The following is a 26,075-nucleotide window of genomic DNA, read 5'->3' as shown; positions in this document are numbered from 1 at the left end:
TTGACTCCTAAATTCAACGCGAAAATATTTTATTCTTGGCTCGGGAGCTGAGAAGGAGTTTGGCTAGGGCTGTACTCTCAGACAAGTTAAGAACAAGTTGGGATTGCTTCTTCTCCGTTACTGTGAGAAGGTGTTATATAAGGGTGCAAACGGGTGTAAACTTTTTGCAATCACCCTTTGTATAAAAGGCAAAGCAAATGTTTTTAGAGTAAAGAATGACTGAAGTTTTTTTTGTTTTTTGCTTTTCTGAAAGGGAGTCTCGCTCAGTCACGCAGGCTGGAGTGTGGTGGCGTGATCTGAGCTCACTGCAACCTCCGCCTCCCGGGCTCAAGCGATTCTCCTGCCTCAGCCTCCCAAGTAGCTGGGACTACAGGTGCCCGCCACCACACCTGGCTAATTTTTGTATTTTTAGTAGAGACGGGGTTTCACCATGTTAGTCAGGATGGTCTCAAACTCCTAATCTCAGGTGATCCACCTGCCTCGGCCTCCCAAAGTGCTGGGATTACAGGCATGAGTCACTGTGCCCAGCTAATGATTGAAGCTTTTAACCCTCTAGCTCTAGAAATGCTCAGCAAGGACCCCACTATTTCATTGCTCCCAGGGCAGGGGCCCCAGGGTGTCCCACCTTCACCTCCGAGTCACCTGGATCTAAGCCTAGCAAGGACACAAAGCTTTCTACATCTCTGCCCCACTTGGTCCCACCTTGATTTTGACGTAAAAATAAACAATAGATTATCTTCCTTCTCTCATCCCATATCACTTTAGCCCTCTTAACATACACAGAGACTACAATATTTGGAATTACTGAGTCCCTTCATTGAAACCTGGGCTGTCATATTAGACCATGTTAATCTTTCCTCTTTCTCCTTCCGGTGGCCTCAGAAGAGAACAGAGCCTCGCAGCTGTGAAGGTGATGGGAGGCACTGGCTCCAGGGCAGGGGAGTGGGCTCTGTGGCCGCTTCCCCGCTCCTCCTTGGGGCCTGGGGCCTTGCCACTAAAGGTGATGGGCTCCACCTAGGTCACCTCTAAAGCCCCTGCCAAAGGGCCAAATTCAAAAGCCACCCAGGCCTGTGGCTGTTTGCAGGGTGCACATTTTGTAGGAGGGGAGGAATTCCACAGACTTGGTATCTAAGTCAGCCCAGCTCCCAGGCTCCATTGCCCTCCAAGGTAGAAACCTGAACCCTGCCAATACAAGCAACTTAGTCCCTTCCAGTTTGAACTCTGTCGTTTTGGAGCAGACCCCGTCAATTCAGGCCCCTCCCTTTCTCCTTCTTTCAGGTGGGATCAGGGCTGACAATGTGGGGGCAAGTCTGTTTCTGTTCTGTGGTTGCTGTTGTCTTCAAAGAGCTGGACCTCACCTCCCAGGCCCAGTGTGCTGCCCTCCATCCCTGCTGATGGCCAGGCTTCCCCCTGGTTGTAGTGTCCTGCATGTGGCATCCCCGTGGCTGGCCTCTCAGCCACTTATATGCGTCCTAGGTAGGGGCAGGTGGCGCCGGCACACTGTAGAAGAGAAACCTCCTTTGGAATCACGCTGACTGCAGGCCCAATCACGGTGCCCTGAGGCCTACTGCTGTGGGTCCTCCCTCCTACTCAGGTGCCGAACCTGAAGGTAGATGTCAGACGTTGAAATCAGCAGAGTTCCCTTGCCCCCTCACAAGGTGTGCAATGGGGGAGTGGCTCGCTTCTCCAGTGCCCCGCTGCTCAAACCTCTAGGCGAGCATACAGACGGGCAGGCTGTGGAGGCTCCAACCCCACAGCAGTGTGTAGGGATCAATGTTTACAGACCCAGTGGGCGTGTATTACCGGGTGCTCTTTTCGTTTAGCTGTCCGTAGGCGGCTTGTGTTAGTCAGCTCAGTTAGACCCCTGCCTTATCGCAACAACAGAGGGCTTTCTGTATCCTGCTGTTCCCGCCTTGGTGCTGGAGAATGCGTGCAAGGTTTTATTGAGTGGAAGGAGCTCTCAACAGATGGGGGAGCCAGAAGGGAGATGGTTTTCCCCTGGAGTGGGGCCACTTAGCAGCCTGGGCTCTCCTCCAACTGCCCCAGCCAAACTCGCTGTCGTTCTGCCGGTTGGTGGCCTGCTGGTGCCTGTCCATGCGTTCCTCTCCGTGTCCAGCCACCTGTGTGTGCCTCCACTGACGTGTTCCTCTCCACTTCCGAAGGCACCTGTGTCTGCCTGCTAGGGTCTCCAGGGTGTTTTTATAGGCACAGGATGGGGGTGTGGCAGGGCAGGGTGGTCTTGGGAAATGCAACATTTTGGCAGGAAATGCCTGTCCTCACCTAGGTCCGTGGGGGTGGAGCCCTAGCCAGGGACCATGCCCTACTCTACCCAGCACTTCCCTTCCCCGCTTCCATATCATTTAAAGGGACCACGCTCTTCCCTTCTCAGCACTTCCGTTCGGTATCAACGTGACGTCCTCCAAACTCATCTGGGATCTGTATTAAGGCCTTTTCTTCAAAGACACTGCACTTTTCTCAGGGGCTTACGGCATCTGAACACTATCCCCATATCCTTCAATTCTCCTCTTCCCCATTACTGGCCCCATTCAACTCAGTTTGGCTAGAAAGCAGCTCTTATGATATCCTGAATCCCCCCTGGCCAGGCAAGGTGGCTCACACTTGTAATCCCAGCATTTTGGGAGGCTGAGCTGAAGGAATGCTTGAGGCCAGGAGTTCAAGACCAGCCTGAGCAACATAGTGAGAGCTTCTATTTTTAAAAAAATTATGAAAAAGAAAAAGTAATCCTCTCCCTCCTGATTTGCTTACAGAATAATTTGTTTACGGAATACTATAAGCAATGAGGGTGAGGGACCCATTTGGGAATAGGTAGGCCTAGTTCATTCTCCAAAGAATTTGCATAAAAAGAAAGATGAATATATACACAATTTATGGAGATATTTACAAAGAAACATTAGTTACATTGAACTCCAAGTGCTCAGAGATACAAATGAGACAATGGGTGGAATTAATCTGGGTTGCAAATTGCAATCCAGAGGGAGGGAGGAGAGGAAAGGAGAGATTCACAGCAGCAGTGGAAGAGAAAGGAGTCCCAGGTCTAGAAGTGGGTTTAGGTGAATGTCCAGGGGTTGCTGGAAGTTCAAAGCAAAGCATGTGGATTTGAGACTGTAGAGCGGGGTGGGAGGCACTGAAAAATCTTTTTTTTTTTTTTTGATACAGAGTCACACTCTGTCAGCCAGGCTGGAGTGCAGTGACACTGTCATGGCTCCCTGCAGCCTTGACCTCCCAGATTTAAGCGATCCTTCCACCTCAGCCTCCTGAGTAGCTGGGACCACAGGTACATGCCACCACGCTTGGCTAATTTCTTTTTTCTTTTTTTTTTTTTTTGTAGAATTTGCGGTGGGGGAGGTGGTCTCTGTATGTTGCCCAGGCTGGTCTTGAACTCCTGAACACAAGTGATGCTCCCACCTCCGTCTTCCAAAGTATTAGGATTATGGGTGTGAGCCACTGCACCTGGCCTAGTGAGCACTCTTGATCAGAATCAAGCTGCCCAAGGAGGGTGTAGGTAAAGAGGGAGACAGTGGGTTAGCAGCCAGAAGAAAAATCCAAGCAGGACAGCACTGACTTTGATTTGATAAGATGATTCCGAAGGTACCCAGCGGAGTGGAGTAACATAGTCAAGCAGGAGAAATGGCTGCAGCTCATTCAACACCAGCCTCTAATGGAGATTGGGGGTAGATATAAAGAACAATGTTGCAAACTGCAAAGCCTAGAGGCCTGGTCATGAGATGTGGATGGGATTCTGGGGAAGGGAGGGATATGCTCAGCTGTCAGGCAGGCTGCAGAGAAGGAAGCTGCTGTGTTTGGCAGCTGACGGGGTGTGATGAAAACTGGAGAGGCGGCATGGATTACCGAGGCTGCAGGCTTGCGGAAGCGGTGGGGACTGGAAAAGCTCACCAGGACAGAGAAGTTGGGCAACAGGCAAGGCTGGTTGAGGGAAGGGTGGGGAGTTTGAGGTCTCAGACCTATTTGTATTTGGTTGGCAATGTCCTGCAGCCCTTGGTACGTGACTTACAGAAGAGGGAAGGCCGGGATGTGTCTTGGGCTAGGAGGGTGGTGGGAGGCAGTTCTAGGCCATGCAAGGTGCATGGAGGAGCCCTGAGCTGTTCTCTATCCAACAAGAAAGACAAGCGCTCCCCTTAGCAATGTGTAAGTCAGCGAAGGACCTTCTCAGTTCCCTGTCTCTCCATCTCTGAGCTTGGAAAGTTAAGAACACAGAGCTGGGACACCACTGTCTCAGCTCACATTCGTTTTATGTATAATGTGACATTTGCCTTTAAATTATCTTTAAAGCACTGACAAAGTAGCATAGTTTACTCACCTGAAAAGAGTTTGGGATTTGGAGAATCACAAACTTGGATTAAAATCCTAGGTCTAGAAAGAAAATGTGGTCTATCCATACAATGGAGTATAATTCAGCCTTAAAAAAACAGGAAACTCTGACATGTGCTATAACATGGATGGATCTTGTGGATGTTATGCTGAGTGAAATAAGCGAGTCACAGAAAGACAAATGCTGCATGATTCCACTTAGGCAAGGTACCTAGGGCAATCCAATTCATGGAAACATAAAGTAGAATGGTGGTTGCCAGGAACTGGGAAAAAAAAGGAAGGAGGAGTTGTGGTTTAATGGTACAGTTTCAGTTTTGCAAGACGAAAAAGTTCTGGCAATTGTTGCACAATGTGCATATAGTTAACACCATTGTATTGTACCCTTGAAAACAGTTAAGATGGTACATTTTATGTTAGATGATTCTACCTCAGTTAAAAAAAAAATCCAACATCTAGTCCTAGTGACTGTGTGGCTTTGACTTTGCACAAGTCACCTCATTTCTTGGGGTCTCAGTTTCTTCATCTGTAAGATGGGTATAAAATACCCACTCATAAAGATATTCTGAGGATGAAATGAAAGCATGTATGTGACGCTTCCAACGTACCATCGCACATAAAAGGTGTTTGCATTTTAGTCCAATTAAACGTGCTACATTTAATTCCACTATCATCAAAACCTAAATGGTTCCTTTTTAAGAACCCAGACGCTTTTGAGATACAGCAGTGTGTCTCAGTGCAGCCCACACAATACTGAGGATAAAATGGTTAACAGTAACGCCCTGAGCTGCTACACCCAGAGGATTTGTAATAGGGCTACACAAGAAGTGGCCCAGCATTTCTTTTGTTGTCATTGTTTCCAAGACAGGGTCTCGCCATGTTGCAGCTGGCCTCAAGCTCCTTGGCTCAAGCCCCAGGCTGCCAGGTGTCCGGGACTACAGGTACATGCCACCATGGCTGGTTCTGCATTCCTGTTTTTGATGGGAGAGGGGTCCCATATAAAAAGGTCACTCTTCTTGTCGAAAGAAGCTGAACATATTCCCTCCGACCACACGAATTAGGAAGAAATCAAATACAACTAGCCAGAACTTTGGGTTCTCAGATAGGATAGGCCTCAAAAATATGGAGAAGCTTTTTGCAAAAAGTAGACGCCACAAACAACAAGCATTTTGGTTAACCCCAAGGGAAGGAGAAACAAATCTCCTTAGGAATATGATTGCTAAATATTTGATGGTCAAAGTGAAATCTGAATAAGTTCCGGTGTAGAGACAGAGGCCTTACCAGAGAGGTAGAACCAGATAATTGTGGAATATGCTTAGCAGAATCACTAGAACTTGGAGACCCAAGATGAAGAGGAATTCAACCAAGACTGTAACAGAGAACATTTCCTTAGCCATTCCAGGCTGAGTTTTTCGTATTCTTTAGTGAGAAGAATTTGGGGGTTTATGCCAAAATGCCTTTCTATACCATGTGTGGTTTGTTGCATAAAATTAGAAGTTAACAGGAAATGAACTGGATTGGTCTTATTTCATAGCATGGGTTCAAACCCTCTCGATACCTCCTTTTGTTATCTTCATAAAGTCCTGGGTTAAGGACAGCCTCCAGCTATTATTGTAGCAAGATACCTGTGCAGGGTGGACCCCTTCATGATTGCAGTTCAAATCCTGGTGCCCGGAGTTTCCAGGTAAGCAGCAACCCTCATACAATGTTGTCTGGGTGTGCGGCATGTGTAACAATAGTGCACCACACCCAGAAAGACAATATGCCAAAATATTAAAATATCCTACCCAGCCACTGTGTCACGTAGAACACGCATGGCCCAACACAAGCCAGTCCCTCTTAAAATATCAGGGTCGTTGACAGGGTCACTCACAGGCTGACTTAATACTTGCACATTGCTCTCAACTTTCTTAGGCTGTTTACTTAAGCTGTCTCAGGCTTCCTCTCCGCCTCGGTTAACAACATGGCGGTGGGGTTTGGCATCAGGCAGAACTGAGTTGGAATTCCATCTCTATCCCCTCTAATGACTGTGCAAGCTGATCACGTTACTCAACCTTGCTGAGTTCTTCAGAATTCTGCATCCATGCAGCCATAACAAAAGAACAAGATCACATCCTTTGTAGCAACATGGATGGAGCTGGAGGCCGTTATCCTAAGTGAACTAATGCAGAAACAGTAAGCCAAAAATCACATCTTCTCACTTGTAAGTGGGAGGTAAACATTGAGTACACATGGACACAAAAATGAGATCAATAGACACTGGGGATTCCAAAATGGGAGATGGAGAGAGGGGATTAAGGGTTGAAAAATTACCTGTTGAGTACTATGCTCATTACTTGGGTAGTGGGATCGTTAGAAGCCTAAACCTCAGCGTCATGTAATATCCTCACGTAACAAATCTGCACATGTACCCCCTGGATCTAAAGTAAAATTAAAAGAGAAAAGAAACGAAAAAAAAGAATTCCAGATCCTTAGAGAGAATTTAAGAAGCTACCCCAGGTTCAGGGGGAGAAGATACAGGACACAGCCGAAGGTCACCTGGTCCACATGAGCGCCACCCTAAATGCCAACTGCCGCCTCTCACCTCTTCCCTGTGTCACCCTCTCTCTCATTGCCCCCGTTTCTGATTCTTGCTTCATTCTCTTATCCCAGGAACCTGCTCCTAGGCCTTGACCTCTTTCCTTGATGAGCTCTTTCATTCCCAGAGACTCCTATGTTCACAGAATCTCTGATAACGTCCTTCATGCTCACAAAGATTTCATCTTCCTTTACACACGCTCTCCCTTAACTATGTTTCTCCCTTTATTAAAATAAAAAACGGACTGGCCCTTCAATTTCACGCTTGTCCAAGATGTCCTAAATGGATGTAAGAGGGCTGCTAACTTTTCAATGTTCTCTGATCTCACTCTTATAAGGACGTGTATCTTTTTCTTATCATTAAGGTATCTGGTCTATAGGGCAGGGTCTTGTGTTTTGTGTTCCCATCCCCTGTGTGTGTGAGAGAGAAGGCACGTGTTTTCTCGAACGTGTCTGTTTTTCTGTCTGGGATGCCAGCACCACGTTGTAATCTGGATCCCATATCTCACTTGCCTTCGAGGCCCAGCAGGACAGCTGAGTCCCTACGTGCACTCGGCCAGCTGCGCCTTCCACTTCGGCATCCTGCTTGGGAACTTTCTCCTACGTAGATGCTGCTAATTAACTCGACCTAAACCCCGGTTTCCACAGCTACGTGTTCAAATGAAAGGGCCGTGGAGACATCGAGGATCTCCCTGCTTCCTGCAGAGGAAGATCAATTTCTCCTTCCTCCTTTAATTTGCAACCGACTTCCTCCAGGAAGCGGGCGTTCCTCAGGAGATGTCAGAAGTAGTGGTTACATATTGGGTCTCTTACATGAGAAGTTGCAGGGTTTTAAGGAGTGTTGAAAACCAGGCACTTTCCCCTGGGTCTTGCCCATACAATCACATCTGGCTCACATCAACTCCTGCTAACTTAACACAGGTCTCCGTGGTTTCCCCATCCTTACCGTCCAGGGCCAAGCCGTCTGCAAAGCTTGTTTGTTCTCTTTCATGCTCAAAACAAAAGCACGTCCCTGCTTTTGTCCCGGGCCTGCCCTCATGTTTAGAAATCACAAGGTGGGTTGTTGGTCTCCGGGGGTCACTTCTGGTGAAATGATGAGGGTGGCTGAGGAGGGTTTTATAAATGAGATTTGATCAAAACCAGGGTTGAGCCCCCCTGCAGCAAACCCCTGAGGCCAGGAGTTCAAAACGAGCCTGACCAACATGGCAAAAGCCCATCTCCACCAAAAATACAAAAACTAGCCGGTGTGTGGTTGCAGGGGCCTGTAATCCCAGCTACTCGGGAGGCTGAGGCAGGAGAATCGCTTGAACCCAGGAGGCAGAGGTTGCAGTGAGCCAAGATGGTGCCTCTGCACTCCAGCCTGGGTGACAGAGTGAGACTCTGTCTAAAAAAAAAAAAAAAATGACATAGTCATTGTCCAAATCAGGAACCTCCTGAGAACCCAGAGAGTTGGAGCAGGACTGTCTGGCACAAGGAAAGGTTTGAAATTAAGAATCTTCTGAGCTGTGTTTAATAGCCATTCATGTATTGGATGATTTAGACCTTGGTTTCCCATCGGCAAAAATGGGAGTTATCATAGGATGGCTGCCAGGTTTAAATAAGAAATTTAAAGATGTCAGTGAAAAGAACTACATGGATTATTGCTACAATGATGATAAGTAATATAATATAGGTAATATCCCTTTTGTGAGGATATCTATTCCTCACAAAATTTCTGAGGTGGGTACTATGATTCTCCCTGGTTGACAGAAAAGGGCTCAAAGGTTTAGGGAAGTGGCAGTAAAGGGAGACAGGAATGCTGCCCGCTTGGCCTGGTTCTAGACATTTGTCCTTAACCAACACACTAGTAGTGATAGTTACCTCCGTATTGGTAATGGAGGTAACTAGTATTGGTAACTAGTAGTGATGGTTATCTCCAATTGGTAATAATTGGATTAATATTTGGATTAATTAATAATTGGATTAATAATTGGTAATTATTAATTACCAATTATTACCAATTATTATTACTAATAATTGGTTTCTTACCAGTATTCCAATTTAGTAATAATTGGCAATTAGTGCAATGTATACTTTTTATAAATGATAAGTTACAAATGAAATTCATGTTCATTGCAAAACAAAAAAACTCAGACTACAGAAATATTTTAAGTATTTAAAGTAAAAAGTGGTAGGCCCACCCCCAAGAAGGGTGTCGGCTGTTTGAAGAACATCCATTCAGAATTTTTTTGATGCCTGCACACTGAGGGCTGTTTGTTTTCACAAAAGTTAAATCATACTCTATGCATTGTTCTGCATGACAGTTACATCTTTTTTTTAGATGAAAGCAATGTGGGGTAGTGGCTAAGCGCAGGCTTTGCATCTGAGCTGTGTTTAAGTCTCCAACTCCTTCTAGTAGAGCTGCATATCCTTGGGCAAATTACTTAACTTCTCTAAGTCTTATCTTTAAAGTGGGTCTCATGTAAGAAGACATAATCATGGGCAACAAGCATATGAAAAACTGCTCCACATCACTGATCATTAGAGAAATGCAAATCAAAACCATGGTGAGACACCGTCTCACACCAGTCAGAAAGGCTACTATTAAAAACTCCAGAAATAGTAGAGATTACAGTGAAAAGAAAGCACTTATACAGCTGGTGGGAATGTAAATTAGTTCAGCCACTGTGGAGAGCAGTTTGGAGATTTCTCAAAGAATTAAAACGGAACTACAATTTGACCTGGCAATCCCATTACTGGGTATATATATACTCAAAGGCATATACATCACTCATCACTCATGAGGTCAGGCGTTCAAGACCAGCCTGACCAACATGTTGAAACCACGGCTCTACTAAAAATACAAAAATTAGCTGGGCGTGGTGGCTCATGCCTGTAATCCCAGCACTTTGGGAGGCCAAGGGAGGCAGATCACCTGAGGTCAGGAGTTCGAGACCGACCTGGCCAATCCCACCTCTACTAAAAATACAAAAATTAGCTGGGTATGGTGGTACGCACCTGTAGTCCCAGCTACCTGGGAGGCTGAGGTGGGAGAATCGCTTGAACCCGGGAGGTGGAGGTTGCAGTGAGCTGAGATTGCACCACTGCACTCCAGCCTGGGCAACAGAGCGAGACTGCATCCCCGCTCCCCCCCAAAAAATCATAGTCCTACTACCTTAAAATATCCATATACTTTATATATAAGTATACATATATTCCTATATCTTTTATATATATATATATTTACTGGTATCTAGTGTAGATGGATTTTTTCCTACAATAGACTTTATTTATTTATTTATTTATTTACTTATTTATTTTTGAGACAGGGTCTCTCATTCTGTCGCCCAGGCTGGAATGCAGTGGTGCGATCTTGGCTCACTGCAACCTCCGCCTCTTGAGTTCAAGTGATTCTCCTGCCTCAGCCTCTTGAGTAAGTGGGATTACAGGCGCCCATCATGCCCAGTTAATTTTTGTATTTTTTGGTAGAGATGGCCTTTTGCCATGTTGGCCTGGCTGGTCTTGAACTCCTGACCTTGGGTGATCCACCCACCTCGGCCTCCCAAAGTGCTGAGATTACAGATGCGAGCCACTATGCCCAGCCTATAATAGACTTTAAAATACATAATTATATCCAATATTATAATTCCATATACCTTTTCATTAGTGAAGAAATTATATATATGCACTGAAAGAGTGCATATATATAACCTGGCAGGGTTATAAGAAGTCATTTCCAGAGCCCTCTTCCACTGGCATCTTTGATCACTGGAGCATCAAGCAGTACCCGTTGGGTTTATTCTCAACCCCCCAAGTGTTTGCTATTCTTGTTTTATACATCCAGTTCCTCTGTTGCCCAAACCTACCCTCGTCCAGAGGCTCCCTGTCCACCCCATTCAGAATCTGATGGCTGAAACTACGTCACTGGGGAAGCTATTCTAAGATGTGAATTAATTCAGTTACAGCATGTGCTGGCCCCAGTGTGAGACATTAGGGGCACAACCTTGAGCCAGGCAGACATGGTCTCATAGAGGGATTGGCTTCAGGCTAACATCTCAGCAGCTACGAGGACCCTGCTGCTCTCAGCTAAGTGCAGTTCCTTATAAAGTTGTCCACAGTGGGGAGGGTACATTCGTTTAAACTCTTTTTGTTACATTGATTTATTTTCTCCTTTGGATTGAAATAACTCAACGGGAAAATGAAGAAAGGCATTGACTGGGATGAGGAAAGAAGGAAAGAGAGTCATTTCCACATGTGACTATGAAGCAGATTGTAGTAATTTGTCTTCCATAGTGAAACCCCTACTTAAGCTCATTATAAAACCCCTGGGAAAAAAAAAAAGAAGAGCACATGCAACAGGCAACAGTGGCCACCTGCAAATGGGGATACAAGTGGCTGGGGAGAGGATTCACCTTGAATACCACATTCACACACTACTTCTCAAAGAAAAACTGCATCGCTGAAAACAATCTGTCCTTTAATACCAGTAACTACTCTCCATTGTCACTTCTCTGGGATAGGCGCTAAGTTTATCTGTGTTTTCTCGTTTGGCTTATTTATGCATTTACCTGGTAATGACACTTGTATAAATAAACAGATAGTTCTTGACCTCTGGAAGCATACTGATAAATCGGCCCACAGACATGCGGAGGAACCAAGGGCAAACAGCAGACAATTCACTTGGTGCCAGCCACAAGGAAGGTGTATTTGAGGGAATGCATCGTGGGTGGAACATACTTAGTCAGGGTGGGGTCACGGGGAAATCACCTTTCTTACCGAAGAGATTCCAGGGAAGACAGGAAGATTGTGGAGGTGGTTTCAATGGCCAAGGAGACATTTCTGAAGTATGCGGGAGGAATGCTGGTGCAGACACAGGTGTAGCCTCAGAGGTGACTTAGTCAGAACACTGCCACAACTGACCAGGGGCTCATCACATGGAGATCCCACAATGACAACAAGAGAACATTTGATTCGAGGTTTGAAGGAATGGAGGGAACACGTCTTGAAGGTGTCTGGGAGCGTAATGTTCAAGTGTGGAAGCAGGCATTGCAAAGGCTCTGGGGCAGAAATGTGCTTGACATATTCAGGAGACGGTAAAGAAGCTGCTGTGGCTGAAGCAGAGGGAACTATACTACTCTCTAATCCAAACCGTAAGCTCCTTGAGGTCAGAGACCATGTCTGCCTGGCTCAAGGTTGTGCCCCTAATGTCTCACACTGGGGCCCGCACATGCTCTAACTGAATTAATTCACATCTTAGAATGGCTTCCCCACTGATGTCGTTTCAGCCATCAGATTCTGAATGGGGTAGACAGGGAGCCTCTGGACGAGGGTAGGTTTGGGCAACAGAGGAACTGGATGTGTAAAACAAGAATAGCAAACACTTGGGGGGTTGAGAATACACCTGACGGGTACTGCTTGATGCTCCGGTGATCAAAGCCGCATACGGAAGAGGGCCCTGGAAATGACTTCTTATAACCATGCCAGGTTATATACACGCACTCTTTCAGGTGACTAATGACTTCATATGAGATAAAAACAACATCCTCTACTTACTCTGTGCCTAATACTCCACTAAATGTTTTAGCTGAATTAGCTTTACATGATTGTTACGGAGATTAAATGGGCTATCTCCATTTTACAGATGAACAAGCTGACTTTTAGACTTGCCTGAGGTCACACAAGCAATGGCACAGCCAAGTAAGAAGCCTGGGCAGTGTGATTCTAAAGCCTTTACCCTTAAACCCTGTTCCATAATTGCCTCTCTCCTCTTATTGTCCCTCGGGGGTGGGATGGTCTTACTGTAGTGGCATGGACACGCCAGTGAATGAAGGTACAGAGAGTAAACCTTAACTCTCAGATTGGACTCCCACTTCAGTGTATTTTTGAATCAAATGATGGCAACCGCCCCCCATGTTTGTCTTCTGGCTTGGGGTCTAGTCCTCAGAAATGAGGGCGAGAAGCAGCTACAAGGAAAGGCAAGTGTTTATCAAGGAATCTATGACCTTGAGGCTTGAAATTGACTGAGAAAAGTACCCCTGACTAGGAGGGAGCCTGCTGATCAACGGAAGTAATGCCTAACAAGGGAACGCCTGGATGTTTTTCATGGAAAATGGCAGCACAGTCCTGGAAAATCCCTGTCATGCCCTATCTCTCCAAGACACAGATGAGATTAGATGTGTGGTATTCCCACTGGGACAAGCACTGACAGGAAATTAGGGTGGCAGGGAGGGCAGGAGCACCCACCTAAAGGATCAAGATATGCCTCCAGAATCAACAGCCATTGATTCATTAACTTACAAGTAAGAACACAATGGAGATGTTTTGGCTGTTGACACATGGCCCTGCCACTGAGGCCCAGCAATGTCAATTAGGAAGGAAACGGTTGAATGCAAGTTCTTTAGGTTGTCCGTGTGACCTCTAACACAGTCACAGGCCTATTCAAAGGGTGTGTGGAACTAACAGTAAGATGACTAACTCAAACCCGGACAGTGGCTAAGAGTGGTGAGTTCCCTGAGAAGTCCTTTAAAAGGAAGAATGTGGGCTTTTCCACCTCTATCTACTTCCCTCTGGAGAGTCTTTAAAGAAATCAAAGAGACTGAAGACAGGAAGTAACCTTTATCCTGTGATCTCACCACATCCCACTTGGTGCTTTAGTGCCAAACAGGGGCCTCTTCCCTGATGTGATAAGAAGAGCTGCTTTCTTCAAGATCTGAGTGGTCCTTGGCGCTTATGGCAGTCTTGTCAGCAGGATGTTGGCCGCGGGATCAGGGGCTGAATCCTAATCTCTGGGAAAGCCCTGTGGATAAAACCATGAAGAGTTGACATGAATGCAAAACAATGAATGAACCCATTCCCCAGATTAAAGGAAAATGGGAGATGAATGGAAGATGCTTGGGCCAGTTCCTTACAGTATCGCAAAAGACTTTAACACCAGGCGAGATCGACTTCCTGCCCTTTAATTTCGCGTCTGAATTTTCTGTGAGAACACAGACATCTTTATCAGGATAGACAATACATGCGCTTCATTCCTCAAAGGAGGGGAAGCGCCCTGAAACACATCGGGATGAAAACAAAACACACCAGGGCAGGCGACATTGAGGAAAACCACAAAACATCTGCCACCATCTGGTCTAAAGGCAGGGCCATCAGTGCAGGATGTGGCACCAATTTAGAGCTGATTGCCAGAAAGCCCGTTACTCTGATCTTGGTGGACCACAGCATGAACTTTGTGGGCTTGAAAGCACAATGTTGGTGTTTGTGTGTGTGTGCAAATACGTTAGGAAGAAATTGAAAGTGAGTAATCAACATCAGGAAGTCACATCTCTTTTTCAAACATGACACATGTTTATTTTTAATGTGGTTCTAATGTCCCTCACCAGCAGAAAGAGCACTGAACTGAGAGTGAGGCCCAAAACCTGGGTCTGGTTTTGGGTTTTCCACTAAGTGGACGGCCTTCAGTATTTCAAGTCAGTTGGGATTTCAGAGCCTACACTGTGTACTGCCTTGGGCTAAATACACACTGGGAGATACAAAGATGAACAATCCAAGACATCTGTCCTCAAACTTGCATCCAAATTGAGCAGACAGGCAAATGAAAAAAAAAAAAAACAAAACAAAACAGTGACAGCATAAGGGAGGGGGTGTAGGTGTTAGAATAAAAGCACAACGTGTTAAAATAATAGGAAGCTGGAGGAGATTGATTTCAACTGGCAAGATATTTAATAGGCACATAGGGATGGCATCCTAGGTGGAGGAAATAGCATTGTAACCTGGCAGATTTATAAAAACGGAACCACGGTGAGATACCATTTCACACTCATTAGGATGGCTACTATAAAAAATAATTAACATGTGTTGGTGAGGATGTGGAGCAATTGGAACTCGTGTGCACTGTTGGTGGGAACGTAAAATGATGCATCCACTATCAGTAAACAGTATGACGGTTCCTCGAAAAATTGAAAATAGAGCTACCATATGATCTAGCAATTCCACTTCTAGATGTATACCCCAAATAACTGAAAGCAGAATCTCAGGGAGATATTTGTGCACACATGTTTGCAGTAGCATTATTCATAATAGCTAAAACGTGAAGCGACCAACCCAAGTACCCATCAACAGTGAATGAATAAACAAAATGGGATACATGCATGCAATGAAACATTATTCACCCTTACAAGGAAATTCTGACACTTGCTACACCGTGCATGAACCTTGAGAATATGATGCAAAGTTAAATTAGCCAGTTACCAAAAGACAAATACAGTAGATTCCACTCATATGGAGGTACTTAGTCATCAAGTACATAGAGACAGAAAGTAGAATGGTGGTTCCCAGGGCCTGGGATTAGGGAGGGGAAGTGAGGGGTTGTTGAATGGATACAGAGTTTCAGTTTTACGAGAGGAAAAGAGTTCTGTGGGTGGATGGTGGTGGATGATAACACAACAGTGTGAATGTACTTAATGCTACTGAACTGTACACTTGAAGATAATCAAGATGGTAAAATATAGAGTATGTGTATTTTATCACAATATGAAAACAAACAAGAAGAAGCAGGGTGGATTTCAGAGAAAAGAGTTTGTGAGCCAAGGGTTTAGGAGATAAAGACGGATCAGGGCTCTTGGAGAGGGTCTTGAGCCAGGGTAAGCCAAGTTATTTGCCACATGGTACCTGCCAATGAGAGGGGAGAGGAAGAAAAAAATAAACACAACATAGGCCATCTATGGGGAGAAACACATTTTGTCTTGGGAATGACACAATAAATGTCATGGTCATATTTGTTATCAATACGTTTTATGAGTTTTTGCTATAAATATGGCATTTAGGAATATCCCAGGGCCATATGGGATAAGACAGATTCTTATCCCATCTGAGAGAAGTCTTGTGGGGCCACGCCAGGCTCCATTCCCATGACCCAGACAAGCAGCTTTCTATCTGGATGTGAACCAGGTGAATATCCCAGATGGCACATCTAAATTAGAATTAGAGGAGGGCCAAATACAGGGACACTTTACCAAGATGAGAGTGGAGTGTAGGGGAACCATGAGGAGGAGAGCAGTGTTCTGGAGCAAGTAACTGGGACTGTTACCATCGCCAGACCTACAGGGTGAGGAGAGGGAGTGGGTCCTGGCTCTGGAAGGAAGGGGCCACATTGTTCAGTGGCTGCCTTGGGAAGTACAGTGACATTGGTGCCCTGCTGCAGCCAGTCCTAGACAATTCCACAGGGAACGAACCTGGGGAAAAAAACAATCCTGAACTCACTCCTATCTGGGATCTCCTGCCAGTGTTCCTCACCTGCCAAGGCTGAGAGGGAAGCCCGTGGCTAATCGGCCTGTCTGACGTCGTCCAGGGCTCTCTAACATCAGCACACATCAGCACTCCCTGGAAGGCGTGGTACAACACAGATTGCTGGACCCCACCCCAACGTTTCTGATTCAGTAGGTTCTGGTGAGGCCTGAGAACCTGCATTTTTAACAAGTTCCGAGGTGGTCTGGGGACCACACTTTGAGAACCACTGACGTAGCCCATGCAGATCGGCCTCCTAGAACAAACAGCAGAAGAAAAATGGAGAGTAGATTTGCAAAGGCAAACACCTATAATTTAATTAAGGATCCTGGTGGACCCCAAATGAGTGTCAAAATCTTTGCAGGCCTCAGTTTCCTTGCCTATACAATACTTAGTCTCCTCGCTTACTTTGTGAAGTGTCCCCTATATTCAACCCTCCTCTAATTCTAAGCCCTCCTGTCTCTAAAAGAGACCTGTGAGATGCCTTCTAACTCATTCTGTGATCCCATGGACGCAGAGCTGCAGTACCTAAAGCTCCATCTCTTGAATGACCATGAAGATAGTACTTCCTTGTACAAGTGAAGCAGTTACTATTGCTATAGTCATCTAGTGGTTTGTAGAGTCATGTGATGCATTATGTGGATAGATTCTTGTTTTCTAATTGTTTTTCCTATTTGATTTAAAGCAACTTTGGACAGGACATATACAACGACCTTTCCAGAATATTTCTCTGTAGACAAAAGGAGGCATTCACTACATCAGATAACCTATGCTCCAAAATAGGCAGGTCCCATTTGATTTGTGCAAAATCAGACATCAAGGAGATCATTTTAAATGTTACAAGAGAATGCACCTAATTAATAAAAGTCCAGTGGGTTTATACTAACTATGCCTGTAAAATTGCTATTCAGTGTTGCCTATGAAATACTTTTCTCTTTTCCAAAGCTCATTTGTTAGAATCCAAAGAGCCCCGTTGTTCTCCAGGTCATCGGTGACTGCACATGTGCGAGTGCGTACATGGGCTCTGAGCGTTTATGCCTCTCTTCACAGGCGTTTGACTTTGTGTCCCATATATTTACAGTGATGCAGATGATATATGGGCATGGCTGAAAGGGTTTGGAAAATACCCATCTGTTCTTTGGTTCCCTTTTTTTCTTTCAATTAACAACAACAACAACAACAAAAAACCCTCTTCTTAAGTTCTTAGGCAATGGCTGGTTGAAAATAGACCCCCTCCCAGAAGCCTCCTTCTTCCTGCAGCCTCCAGGGATCTTAACATGTCTTTTAAACAATCACTTTGCTCTCTCTTCAGGGTGTCTCTGACCCAGAAATTTAAGCTGCTCTTAAGTTACTGATTCACGTATTCATTCACGGATCTGTGGCTATGAAGTCAATCTGTGGCTTAAGGATACGTGAGTAAGTCATGGGGAAGATTTCAGTTGGGATATTTGTGTCTGGATTCTGGGAGATTAAAGACTTTCAGGTGCCTTTAGGGTAGATCTTTCATGAAGAGCTTTCAGAGACCTGGGCCCAAGGAATAGCCTCCTCTATAGATGCATTTCATTCATTCAACGAACTTTTCTGAGTACCCACGATAGTGCTCTGGAAACCCGTCACGGTGTGTGGTACGGACTCCTCATGCAGCTGACTTCAACCTGTATGTGAGGTGCATGAGGAGCCAGGCTTCAAAGTGATGAACTCTTCCAATAGACTTCCAGGGCCCCTGAGGACGGACACTTGTTCATGTCATGACAGTATATCCAGCTACCTAGCACATACTGGGTTCTCAGTAAGTATTTATTGACTGAGTGCAGTAATGGAAAAGTAAACAAAGAGCTCTGGGGGCATCGAGGTAGGACTGCTTCATCCTCCCCAGGGGTCCGGGATGAGCACCAGCTCACTAGGAGAAGAAGGGAGAGGCCCCTGTACCCCTGTCTTCCTGGGAGGCCGTGAGCAGCCCTCACTCTGTACTTAAAGGTTCAATTTGTTTTGACAAACCAAAGAGACAAACAAAACAAACCTGAATTCTGTTCTAAACATATTACCTCAAGCTTTTAGGGCCAACAGCCTGAAAATGTCTGCAGACCTTTTGCACGGAATTGCCACTCTCTTGGTTCGTTTGACTCTGGGTGGGGAGGTGATAGATTCAAGCCAAATTACTTGTAACTTCAAAACTCATTGATTGTGAAGCGAAGGGACCTGAGCATCATCCTTCTGAAGAATATAAAGAAGGTATTAAATGAGCTGGAGCCCCTGCCTGCCCTCTTCTTGTTCCCTTGTTATTTTTATTTGGGCATGGACCTGGGATGGGGCAGAATATTAGGGGATGAAGGTGAATATGCTGAGTAGAACCATAAAGCCAGAAATTTCATTTAAATAAGAAGAAAAAGGAAACTCCCAATCAATTTACAGTCTTCCGGGAATTGCCTGATTCTGGATTAGGGAGGCAGCGGAGTTCTGTTGATTCAAGGGAAAGGCATGTTTGACATGGGAGTGTAAGAAGAGACAGAAACTTTGCTCATTTGTTCCTTCGCTTCCTGTAACCAGCTACAGACTGAAATAAACTTAGAGACCCAGTGGTCGCTGGAGACCAGCTCATAGAGCCAATTGTTAAGTTTTCAGGAAATTTACCAAGTGGCTGATAAACACATCCATTACTAAAAATTATACAACCTTCCAATTAAATAAATCATATTAAAAATAAAAGTGTTAAATGCTCAAAACTCCTAATTATTACTTGTTTTACTATTTGTTATGCTTTTGAGGTTACTTATATCTGTTAAATCTGTATGGTGGCAATATTATAGATGGAATCTTACCAGCCATCTCTTCCTCAACCCTATGCTCCGTGGCCTCACATTGGTAGCTTGAAATTGGCCAGGGTGGGAGTGCTTGCATTAGGGAAATCGGTAAATGCTGCAGTTCGGGGCTTTGGCTTCTTTCCTTTTTTTTCCCCCCACCCCCACCAGAGTCAGCAATTAAACATTTACCAGCACAGCACTGCAAAAGACCCTCAGAAGTTTCTTAGGAATCGATTTGCTTAAGTTTCCATGGGCCTTGGGGTGCTGTGGGCAGTCCAGCTTGGTGGCCTCTGAGGACAGCTATCTTGAGCAATGTGTGCTGGACCATAATATCGGCCCTTCATTTGCAGCGCAATTGTTGTGTACTGGGGCATTATGACATTCTGTAGTTGGAAATATTTCATTATATAATGAAATAGAAAATAATTCAGAAAAGATTAACGGCTTTATTAAGATACAATTCACAGACCATATAATTCACTTATTTAAAGTGTACAATGAATTTTAGTATATTCACAATATTGTGCAGCTCACACCACAATCAATTTTAGAATATGCTCAACACCCTAAAAAGAAACCCTGGGACTGGGTGCAGTGGCTCACGCCTGTAATCCCAGCACTTTGGGAGGCTGAGGCAGTCGGATCACCTGAGGTCAGGAGTTGGAGACCAGCCTGGCCAACACGGTGAAACCGTGTTTCTACTAAAAATACAAAAATTAGCCAGGCATGGTGGCTCATGCCTATAATCCCAGCTACTCGGGAGGCTGAGGCAGGAGAATCGCTTGAACCTGGGTGGCAGAGGTTACAGTGAGCTGAGATCGCGCCATTGCACTGAAGCCTGGGTAACACAGCGAGACTCCGTCGCAAAAAAAAAAAAAAAAAAAAGGAAAAGGAAAAAAGAAACCCTGTGCCCATTAGCAGTCACTCCCCATTTCCCCCTAGTCTTCCCTCTCCTCTCCTCTCCCCTCCAAGAATGAGGCAACCACTAGTCTTCTTTTAGTCTCCAGAGATTTGTCTATCTGGACATTTCATGTAAATGGCACCATACAATAGATGGCCTTTTCTGACCCACTTCTTACACGTAACATAATGTGTTCAAGGTTCATCCATGTTGCTGCATTTGTCAGTACATACTTCATTCTTTTTTATTTCTGCATAATATTCCTGTGGTTGGATATACTACCTTTTTTGGTCCTTTCATCAGTTGATGGATATTTGGATTGTTTCCACTTTTTGACTATTATGAATAAATGCTGCTATGAATATTCGTGTACAAGATTTTTTGTGGGCATAAGTTTTCATTTATGTTGAGTATTCACCTACCTAGGAGTGAAATTGCGGGGGTAATATGCTAACTCTGTGTTTAACTATTTGAAGAACTGTAAAATATTTTCCAAAGAGGCTGCACCATTTTACATTTCCACTAGCAATGTACAAAGGTTCCAATCCCCCTACACCCTCACCAATACTTGTTATCTGATTTCTTTATTTTAGGCATCCTTGTGGGTGTGAGATGGTATCTCATTGTAGTTTTGATTTGTATTTTCTTAATGACTAGTAATGTAGAGCATCTTTTCCTGGGCTTGTTGGCCATCTGTATATCTTCTTCGGAGAAATTTTCATTCCAATTATTTGCTCATTTGTAAATCGAGTTGTCTTTTTTATTGTTGAGCTGTAACACTTCTGGATTCAAGTTGCTTATGAAATATATGATTTGTAATTATTTTCTCCCATTGTGTGGCTTGTCTTCACTTTCTTGATTGTGTCCTTTGAATCACAAAGGTTTTTAATTTTGATGGAAGTCCAGTTTATTTTTGTTGTTGTGCTTTCGGCATTATATATCTAAGAAGGTTTTGCCTAACCCAAGTCCACAAAGACTTACTCCTGTTTTCTTCTAGGAGTTTTGTAGTTTTAGCTTTTATATTTAGATCTATGATATATTTGGAGGAATTTTCATGTACAGTATAAGGGAAAGATCCAACTTTATTCTTTTGCATGTAGATATTCAGTTGTCCTAGCACCATTTGTTGAAAATAATATTATTTCCATAGTGAATTCTCTTGGCGTGGAATAGATTTTGAAGTGTTACCTTACTTTTTCACCTGATGCTACCCCTAATTTCTTTAAACATCTATTCATTTCCATTGATCATTTCTGGCCTCATAGCTCAGGCCTCTTGGCTAAGCCCTCCCCTAAGGCACCCATTTTAACACACACTGGTGTATAGAGCCCAGACAGGAGGCGGTCTCTATCTCCATGTGGATTAGCCAGGGTAGACCAAGTACTATAACAAACAGCCTCCTCCACCTCAGTGACCCTACACAATCAAAGTTTATTTTTCTCTTATGGTAGTCCCGTGTGAGTTGGTGGGGGAAGGGGTGTTCCATGCACGTACTCAGGGCTCAGTCTCCTTCCAGCTAGAGCTCTTCTGTCGCCTTGGGCTTTATAGTCCTCTTTTCTCCCTTAGCTGCTGACCAGACCCAGATGGTCAGGTCTGCTGTCCCCAAGGGCTTATTGTCCTTCACTAGATCTTCTGGCTCTGGCCAGTAGTCAAAGGAAGAAAGAGAGAGAACATGGAGGATTTTGCAGGAATTTTATTAAGAGCCAGGCTTGGAAGCACCACACATCATTCCTACTTCCCCAAGATTCACCATACAGCTCCAACTGGCTGCAAGATAAACTGAAAGATGTCGACTCACTGTATGCTGGGAGGAAAGAGAGACAGAATTTGGTGAACATACAGCAATCTCTGTCGTAACGTCTATGTAATCTATTTTAAGAATTGACTCCCCAAAATTGTGAGTGTGAATATGTTTGCTCCTAGCTGCTGCAGAACCCGTCCACCTCCAATCTCCCTCCTCCACATTCTGTGATAGGGGCATGTCTCTCCAGCAGCTCAGTTGCAGTTTGTGTGAGCCCCCTTGAAAGGCAGTTCCTGGTTTGAAGAAATGCAAAGATCTGTCTGAGCGGAAGAGAGAGCAGAACTGCAGCAGTCTATGGGAAATCCAGTAGAAAATTCCAGGGGGAGGGAGCCGGTTTCCTGAAAGTTTAAGCTCAAGGCGACCTGAACAATGTATCATGGCAAATCCTTGGGTGTTGAGTATGCTAAGGTTATAGTCTGTATTATGAATTTGGATCTTGTAAATGTCCACTTATTGAATGTCATAAACTGAGGGATTATAAACAAATGAGGCATGAAGACAGAGCAGATTTCTCCTGTCTGGAAAGAACTCCTAGGATTGAAATGTCGTGGGCCTCTGATTAAACTGTGCTTTTGTTGCATGTCCTATGAGACACTGATTTTTCCTTGTCTCTTCTATATTCTTCTGCTGACGCTGAAGTCCTTTCTTCCACTCTGCCATTCACAGGCGCAGAAGAAGCAACTACATGTTTTCCAGAGCCCTCATCGAGAATATAAGAAGGTACCTGGTCTCTCCTACACCATGTGCTGTCCCCAGTAAACTAGCCCCGTCCTTTTGTCTTTTCCTCATGCAGGCCTCAACTGCTGGTCCCCTTTGTAAGGGCTCCAAGCCCCCTGCACCTCACTCTAAATCTGGGCCCTCAACTGAACTGATACCCATGTTAGAGGAAACATATTTGTGCGTTTCTGAAAGACTCAATTTGCCAACTTTTCAGAAAATCGCAGACCCCGTCTGCGATTTGCTCCTTCACTACTGATTTTGAATAATATCGTGTGTGGCTTGGCGTTTGCTTCCTTCTACTCTGACTGTCCCTTGAAATATGTCTCAGGCCACACCCTCTACCTGGATCGCCCACTTCACTCCAAAAGCCCCCTCCTACCAATATTCAAAAAATTCTAAAATCACACTTCGCTCACAGAACCTTTCCCAGTAAACTGGGACCAGGATGATGGTTCTCTCCTTCCCCTACCCCCAAAACCCATCCTGTCTGGACCTGCCATGCACGGGTCATTCGTCACACAACCACACCAAAAACTCTTGCACCATTTCTTTATTCATTACATTTCACTAATTAACACATTTGTTATTTGTCTCGGGCTGGTTTGCCCAGTTGTAGCTGTCAGTCTGAATCAGTGAGCTCCATCTGACACTGCAAACTTCTAGAATAAGGGATCCTTTCATTCTTGATTATAGCCACCAATAATCATGTTCTGTTTTTTCTTGGGTTCTGGCCTGTGGTCACACAAAACATCAGAACTGAAGTGATGCCTTTAGCTCCCACAATGCATATGGTGACTAAAGGGAAAGTGGAGTGAGCCCAACAGATACTAAGACCATTTATCATGGGCCCTGATTTAAACACAGCACCTTAGGGATTCTTGCCTGAACCCAGTGAGGAGCATAGCTTCGGCCTCATTTTCTAGATGAGACTCAGAGAGGTTCAGTAGCTTGCCCAAAATCAAACCCTAAATTCTGGAACCATTATGCAAATCACGTCTGTCTGATTTTCTGTTTCTTGATGCCTCCCTAAGCCCAAGTGGCAGGTGTTACTGTTCAGCACCCTTGCTTAGAATAAAGTGCCTCAGAGCTTTCTCTACATACATGTGTTGATCACAAAGGAGAGAGGATAGCAGCAAAAATCCATCTCTTCTATTAAACCACTAGCTCAATACATATGCCCTGTTGATAATAAGTGAGTACTTTCATTTAGGTACTCATCGATCAAGAACGATAGCAGGTGCAATGAAATGGATAGAGACATCCCATTCCCCTCCCCCAACCCCATGAAGGAGCTGAGTAATATTTTCATAGGGAAAAATTATATGGTCATAAGAATGAGTTTGGGACTCAGTTCTTTCCTATATGTTGGTGAGAATGGATTGCTTTGAGGAAAGATAACAGGCTAGCATGTATGGACTAAAAAGTATTTAAAGGGTCTCTTTCTCTGCACATAGCTGGGCTCGTAAAGTTCTTTTATAGCCTACAGCAGTGACCCAGGTAGTGTTCAGGTACGTGGAAAGGGTTTTAGAGAAGATTCCATTAAGTTCACAGTGAAAGGCTTTTGGCTTTTGATTATTAGCAACTGATAGGACCATCGGGATGTGCAGATGGAGTGCAGTTTATTCCCAATGAGGCTATTTCTGTCATCAGCCAGGTCTTCTCCCAGATCTTCTCCCAGATCCTCCTCCCTCACAACCACTATCTGGCCTGGCAGGCAGCAGTGAGGGTGAGAGTCACGGAGAGGGAAACAAAAGCAACAGTAATGCCATTTACCTACCCCGATCTCAAAATATAGTGGCTTGAAGCAGCTATTCCTTTGCTCACTAATTTATGGGTTAGTAATTTGGACTGTGCTAAGCTAGGACAGCTGATCTGTGCTCTGAGCGGTGTTAGTAGTGCTCAATCATGTGGCCAGGTCTTGGCTAGGATGGCTGGGCTGGCTGAGTCTCCCTCTATGTGTTCTTTCGCCCTCTAGGAGGCTAACTTGGGCTGTCTACGTATTGAAGGAAGAATCCCTACCAGCTGGAGAGAGTAGGTCCCATTGTAAATTGCTTTTCAAGCCTCTGCTTGCATCAGTCTTGCCAATATCTCATGGATTGAAGCAAGTCACACCGCCAAACCTAGCATCAATGTGAGAGGCAACTCTGCAAGGAGATGCGTTCAGGGAGATGTGATGTATTGAGGACCATCAGTGTAACAATCTACCATACCATATTTTATAGAATATATGCTACAGTGTGTTTTATGCTCTCCATATGAGCAACTTTTTCTTTTGGAATAATTTGTTCTTTTTTTTGCCTCAAAAAGTGACATTTATTCAAAGAAAAAAAAATGACAAGATGTCCATCCTTTGGCTTCCTTCCCTCCCCCACCCCTGCTGCTCCTCAGCCCCCCAAGATTGAACTCTGGCTGGGGCTAGGAAGCAGGACAGCCCCTCAGGAGAGGTCAGCAACACTGAGGCGCATTTCCTCCTGGAGGTGTGGTAGAAGGTCTCGATGTCTTCTTCTGTCACCATGTGAATAGCCACACCTTTACGGCCAAACTGTCCGCCTCGGCTCGTTCTGTGGAAATGTTTTCCCTGTTGGTGGGAAGGTCGTAGTTGATGACTAAAGGAACCTGCTGCACATCAATGGCTCTGGCCAGCAGGTCAGTGGTAATCAAAACTCTGCTAGAGCCAGAAGCAAACTCCCTCATGATCGCGTCTCGTTCTTTTTGGTCCGTATCTCCACGCATGGCCGAGACAGTGAAATCCCCAGCATGCATCTTCTTGGTGAACCAGTCCACCTTCCTTCGGGTGTTGAGGAAGACGACTGCCTGGGTGATGGTCAGGGTTTCATACAAGTCACGCAGTGTGTCCAGCTTCCCCTCTTCTCGTTCTACGTTGATGTAGAATTGGCGGATACCCTCCAGGGTCAACTCTTCCTTCTTGACAAGAATCCGAATGGGGTCCCTCATGAACTTCTTGGTCACCTCAAGCACATCAGAAGGCATCGTAGCTGACGGCAAAACTACCTGGGTGTTGCTGTGGAGCTTTTGGAATATGTCATAGATCTGGTCCTTGAATCCACAGCTTAACATTTCATCAGCTTTGTCCAGTACAAACATCTTGATGTATTTGGGAGGCAGGTATCTCCGGTTAAGCATATCAAACACACGGCCAGGGGTACCCACGATGATATGGGGAGCTAGATCATCTAGAAAACCCAGAGATTGGTCCAGGAGAGACCCAGCGTGTGACCCCTGTCTCACAAATAGTCAGACTGTTTGTGTCTGTAGCCCACAAGGCTACAGCGATCCAGGGAGAGGAGACTGCCTCCCCGCTCCGGGCAGCCCAGCAAGGAGCTGTCCCCACTACTCTGTTCCACCTTCTGCTGCGACCCAGGAGGGTAGGTCCAGGGGAGCTGGAGGGGCAAAGTGTGTACCCTCCATGCCTTTGTCTCCTATGTCAAGGTGCTGTCAAGATACACAGCAAGGAGTATGAGATACATACTCCTTGAAGAGGAGACTGACTTCAAGTAGGATCAAAGGTTACTATTTTAAAAACAAAACTTTTTATTATAGATTATTTCAAACACAGTGCACAGCTTTGAAAAATATTCATTCATTCATTCATTCATTCATTCATTCAATAAATGAAAGGACAGACTCCCAGATAGGCAACTGCAGA

At 45.0% G+C, this 26,075-nt stretch overlaps 1 pseudogene across 1 annotated transcript; it reads right to left on the bottom strand.

Annotated features, from left to right (window-relative positions):
• Nucleotides 1-24,692: 24,692 nt before the first annotated feature.
• Nucleotides 24,693-25,837, bottom strand: LOC105553817 (annotated as a pseudogene). Its single transcript, XR_001008220.1, has 2 exons — nt 25,831-25,837; nt 24,693-25,593 (listed from the first exon to the last, which is right to left on the bottom strand). The product of XR_001008220.1 is annotated as a eukaryotic initiation factor 4A-I-like (transcript).
• Between the last annotated feature and the right edge of the window lie 238 nt (nt 25,838-26,075).

Source organism: Mandrillus leucophaeus, unplaced genomic scaffold (assembly GCF_000951045.1).
Source record: "Mandrillus leucophaeus isolate KB7577 unplaced genomic scaffold, Mleu.le_1.0 Scaffold61, whole genome shotgun sequence".
In the NCBI taxonomy this organism is placed as follows: Eukaryota; Metazoa; Chordata; class Mammalia; order Primates; family Cercopithecidae; genus Mandrillus; species Mandrillus leucophaeus.
Note: the sequence above shows the minus strand (reverse complement) of the source record. Positions and strands in the feature narration are given on the sequence as shown.